Below are 6,000 nucleotides of genomic sequence, written 5' to 3'. Positions count from 1 at the left end.
ACAGAAGGCAGCAAGATATGTTTAAATAAAAACTGAATTACAACCTGATTTTTTTTCAATGAACATAAGTACAGACATAGCATTGTGCAACTTTCATAAGTCAAATAGCTGAAGGGATTCCTTCTTTCAATTTCAAAAACATACACCCAAACCCCAGAAATTAAACTAGTTGCAGATATTTTCCAGATTCTGATTTTAGTTCCACTTCCTGTACAGCTTTGCAAATTTTCTCTCTAAATATTGTTTCACCATTATTGGCATGAATATTTCATCAGTTTGGAAAGTATTTCAGGGTATTTCCACTAAAGGAAGAAAATGAAGATGCAGCAAGGTATTTTATGATGCAATTCAGGGATTTTAAAGAGGTTGAACATATTCCTCTGAGTATATTTGAACTCAAGTAACAGAAGCAAATGTCTCTTTTCTCAGTTTGAAGCCTTTTACAGCACAGAGAGCCCAAAAGCTGCTTTGATTTTGTTCACAGTCCTGTTCCTGCCACTCCTTTGCTGGCTATATCTTGCTTTTTTTTGCCAACTTGTTTGTCTGCATCTGCAGAGATTCCCTTCGCTGCTATGTTTGTTAAAAACACATGTTCACTTGTGTGTGAATGCATACACAGACTCATATATATTATTCTGCATTCAAATCAATCCCATAGATCTGAGACTTTTCCCACACTTGGGGAGATCTCATGGGACCCTACAGTTGAGCAGTTGCCCCACCCTCAGTGGCTTAGTCCTTGTGTGACAGATTTGCTGCTATTTTAGCCATTGCTGAACAAGAGGGTCCCTCCAAATTGTTTCCTGAAATAAGCTGGATGAAGGATAATTGTTGTGCCAGCAACTTCATCAAAGCAATTGCCCACAGAACAAAAGCTAATTCACTGGAAGTTAGCTGATGGAGAACTATGGAATATTCTTTATGGCAGAATATGGAGTATTTCCTATTTTAGGAAATAGAGTAAAACACAGGGATTTAGTTCTACTACTAAGCTTGCTCTTCACTGAGTACTGGGTTGTCTAAATAAATGCTGCATACTAGAATGAAGTTCTATAGTAAAAATTTCAGGTCAGCTTTTCTAATTTTTCCCATTAGGTGTCTAGTGCATTTGATAATTGTTTTCATTACTTAATTCTGAAGTTTCATTGAACTACAAGCTTAAGGATAGAATTAGGATCCAGGCTGCCTGTGTGCTACCAGTTTACATAGATATATAGATGGTCACAGTGTGTTGAGAATACATGCCACATTACCTTAAAGTTTGCTGCAGGTAGTTCTGCTTTGGTAGACTCTCCCCATGGTTTAAGGTTTCAAGAGTCAAAATCTATTATTAGTTTTTCAATTTTTTTTTTTTTTCTGCTGAAATTTTAAAATGCTGTTTTGTAGGTTCTTCTCTTCTGGAACCCTTTTCTGCCAGGGTTTATTTATGACATTTGAATTGTGTATAGGGAAGTTTCCTTCCTTAACACAACACATTCCTTATGGGATTTATGTTTTCTTCTGGATCTTATATGAAGTATTTTTTTTGTCACTGCATGTTATAAGATAGCTTGAAACTGCTTACACAAGCAGTTATTTAACTCTTTTATTTCCAGAGATTTAGCAGTAAATATAAAATGCATATTAATCCTTGGGGCATATCTTCTATTTGGTGGTGAGGTCTATTTAGGTCATACCAGTAAAATAATCTGTTCCCTTGTGATGTTACTGTTGGAATCCTGGATGGTAAGAATTTTAAACTTTCTGTGCTTAAAGGCACAGACCCACAAGAGAACACTGCAATTGACGTGAGGCTGTGGAGAAGACTTCCAAAATTGATTGATAGCACTGGGATTACAGGTGTGTGGTTAGTTAGAAGGGTGTAATGTCACAGGGTGGAAAACTTGAAGTCTGGGGTTTTAGAATATAGAAATAAATATCTAGCAAGATGGAGGTTTTAGGCTGGAGGCAGGTTGTTCTTCTTTACATTCTTCTTCTTCATCTTCTTCTTCCTTCTTTTTCATGGTTTTGGGTGGCATTTTTTAATTGGACAGAAAAGTCTGCATTGTGGGCTCTGTGGGATCAGTTATTGGGTTAAAAGGGAAAATAATCTAGGTGTCAGTTCTTAATTGCATAGTTTAGTCTTAAAAGACCTTGTAACGAGAGATTGTTAGCCATTTTGTGCCTTCTAATGAAAGGCTACCAAATTCACAGTTGTGAGACTGTTTCACTGATAAGAAATAATAAACACCTGAGTCCAAACATGAACTACTGTCTCAAGTGCCTTCAATCCTGGCCTCAATAAACCAATAGTTACTTACCATGGAAAAGGCAAAGCTATGCTTTCCATGTAATGATATTATCCATCATGGGTGGGGACCTTGTATTTTTATGTATTTATTCACTTTTTTTCTTTTTTAGAATTTACATTTTCATTTTCTGCAAGGTAATGAGCAGGCAGTTTTTAAATTTTAGGTCAGATATGCCTACGTAATATATATTATTTTATCTTGTTTCTTTCTAGATTCTGTCTTTGAGTGCCATGAGAAAAATGCATTCTAGAGTTATGGTGACTTTTATCAGAGCCAGAAACCTAAGGGACAGTGAGGGATTTATTTTATGCCCTGTGTTACAATTTTGTGTTGTCATTGTTGATATGACAACATGATGATATAAAGTTTAAATGCATATTAAGAAAAAGTTTCTTCATCTGTCAAGCATTGGAACTGCTCACGCTGCCCAGGGAAGTGGCTGAGTCACCACCCCTGGAGGTCTTTGAAAGGTGTGTAGATGTTGTACTTAAGTACATGGTTTAATGGTGGCCTGGCAGTGCTGGGTTAACAGTTGAACTCAATGGTCTTAGCAGGCTTTTCCAACCTAAATGACGCAATGATTTCCAGGCTGTGTTTATCTAGATTGTTATTTGCAACAAGGCTAGTCTGACCAATGTGTCAGGGAAATGTGTGTGGGAAATGCAAAAGGGTTTTTGATTGCCTTTGTTGCTCCCAGTTGTTGCTACCAGTAGAGTGTGAAGTGTGAGAAAATGGAAATAAAGCAGTGGAAGGGGCAAAGCTGCTACTATAATGTACTGCAGGCCTCTTGTAGAGTCACTACTTTCTATTACATCCTGCTTCTCTGTCAGAGGTGGTGCTCAAGCATTAGCTCCACCCTGGTGAGATGCCAGGTAATGTCACAGTAAAATAGCATTATTGTAAGAATGTTTCTCTTTCCCTAAGTGCTGCAAGAAAGTGAAAGAGAGAAATCATAGTACTATTGCTCTCTGAAGATGTGATTTTTTTGGTGGAAATATTAGCTACATACTGCCCTTATTGTGTAGGTTATGTCAGTGGAAATATTAGCTACATACTGCTCTTATTGTGTAGGTTGTGTCTGGATCAGAACTGTCATTTCCCTGTTGGAAAAAGAACTCAGAAACTAAGATGGAAAAAAATCTTTTTCTACCAGTAAGAGAAATTTTCCAACTGTGGCATCTGGATCATGCCTTCCTAGCAAAGCAAATTGCAATATGCACAAATATTGGTTATGTTGATCAAAAGCCTCCAGGGTTTTGACCTGTCCCCAGCAGAGAAGAGTGATGTTTATATGAAGTATTCCAACTACCTCTGTCCTTTTCTCTCTGTCCATTCCACTTCTCACTGTAGTATAGCCATTGCGTCTCTTCTGTCCTTTCAGTGGGAATAATGATGAAGATGGGATGGGTCACTATAAATGTCTGTGCAGGGGCAATTTTTCTGTAAAAAATGATTCTTCCTGGCACCATACAAACCCAGATGTTGCAATGGCAGAGAAACATATGCTAGTGAGGAGTGAGACAGCACTGTGGATAATCATAATTTGTTTTCCACTAGTGTTCTAAAAAAGAAAGATTAAATGCTGAAATATATGAGTCAACTCAATGGAGAATTAGGATATTATTGACATTGACTCTGTCGTCATTATGCTGTGGCACAGAAGGGTGCCATGATGTGAGGACAAATGACTAAGGAAGAAAATTTCCTAGGTGAATTATGGTACTTCCTTGCAAGGAAAATTGTCTGGTTGTCCCACCAAACTTGTGGGATTCAAAATTGTCTCCATCATGCCAAACAGAATGATTATTTAATTGTGGAAGAGTCTTAAAATGGACCATCCTGACAGGATGCTTCAGCTGATGGTGGTGGCTTAGAACATACTCAGTTTCCTAAAGTAAAAAAATCTAACTTTGATTGGAAAGTTTGAATGCATCTTAGTACACACAATATAAGAAAACCTAAACCCTAGGTATTCACTTTCAACTTTTACTGCAGTGTTTTAAAATATACTTGCTACATTTTCTGAGGATTACTAAGTCTTCAGTCAGGATCAGCGACAGGCAGTACTGCAAAAGACAGCAAAACAGCCCTGCATTCACTGACTGAACTCCCAGTGCTTCAAGGCTGTTTGTACAGGCAGATATTTGTGCCAGCAGTAAGATTCTTGCAGGACTGTGTCCTCAGTTTAGAAGTAATATATCAAACAGAATAAAAAGAACCTGTGAAACATGAATGATCTTGCCATACATTTGTTTCTATTGTTAATGTAGATGAGGATGTTCATAGCATCTAAAAGACTACATTTTTGGCTTCAGCACAAGAAGCTGTTTTATGTATGAGCTGTATGTAATTATATTGAAAACAAACTTTGCTTCAAGAACATTTTTGGCTCCACTCTGCAATAACACAAAGGGCCTTTGTTATGTTCTCATCAGGGTTATTTATGGATTGCAAAGGACTTACTAAAGGACAGTTTCATCTGATGGTATTCATCCACTGACCCAAATTTAAATGTAGTGACTTATATTCCTATTAATCATAATTACTAATATGATCCACCAGACAAAAATTTCTGAAACAAGAAATGGGATTGCTCTATAGATTGAAACCTGGAACAGCAATACAGAGTGGTGTTTCAGATCCAAGGCTTTGAATGTGCCAGAATGGAAAATGTAACAAAAGGCTTTGCATAATTCACATCAATTATAATCATCTTCACTTGAATTGAAAATGAAGCTCTTGATCTCTTAAAAAGGTGGGGGGGGGGGGAAGTCACAGAGAGGGAGCTAAGTAGATCTTGGGATAAAGGAATCCCAGAGCAAAGTGTGTTTGTGAATATCTGCCAGAAGCTCCTATAGGACATTATGAAGCCAGGTAAGGGCACTGTGCTTTCCTCTGATTTGCCTAAAGAGCCATTACATTAAAGGATTACTTTCAGAAATCCTCCTTTGCCCAGATTTTTCCTGCCTGACCTGCAGGACTTGGGAAGCATCCAAAGACAGCTTTCTGTTCTTCTTCAGCCTCAGCGTGACAATGGACAAGCTCTTTAGGGCCTCAGTCAGACCGCGTGCTGTCAGTACAAGCCTTTGGTTTTGCAACTGCCATGGCATCTACCTATAAGAGTGTGCCACACAGCAGTTCAGAGCACTATTTATACAAAACTGGAAGATCCAGCTAGTGGACAAAGTATTTATAATAGTGAAGTAAATTTATATGACCCAGTCTGAATGTTGCCCCTGTTCATTCTTTTGCTTTGGCCTCCCAGATGTAAAATAGATGGTCAGTATTTTTTTAACTCACTGGGTGCCTGTGAAATTAAGGACTTTAAAAGAATATGAATCACAGAGATATTGCAAGAAGGGAGGTTATATAAATGTAATCTAATTATATAAACTTCTTCAGATGAATTACACTTTCATTACCACAGCCTTCTGCTACATTGTTTATTTGAATTATTAGTGGTTGTAGGGACTAGATGTTATTTCAGATGATGAATCCCAGTCTTACTTCCTTTGCTTAATGAACATTTTTTTTGTGTCAGAGAAAGTGCTGGGTCACATATATTAATCCATAGTTGAGAACACTCAATGCTTCTAAACATCAGGCCCAGTTTTCTGAAATGCAAAATTTCTCTAATGTAGTACCTTCTTGAAGTTTCCCAGATCTAGTAAGACCTATATCTAACATTTAACTCGAAGTTTGTTGTCAC

Source organism: Ammospiza nelsoni, chromosome Z (assembly GCF_027579445.1).
Source record: "Ammospiza nelsoni isolate bAmmNel1 chromosome Z, bAmmNel1.pri, whole genome shotgun sequence".
In the NCBI taxonomy this organism is placed as follows: domain Eukaryota; kingdom Metazoa; phylum Chordata; class Aves; order Passeriformes; family Passerellidae; genus Ammospiza; species Ammospiza nelsoni.
The sequence above is the reverse complement of the archived record's forward strand: the minus strand, read 5'-3'. Positions refer to the sequence as shown.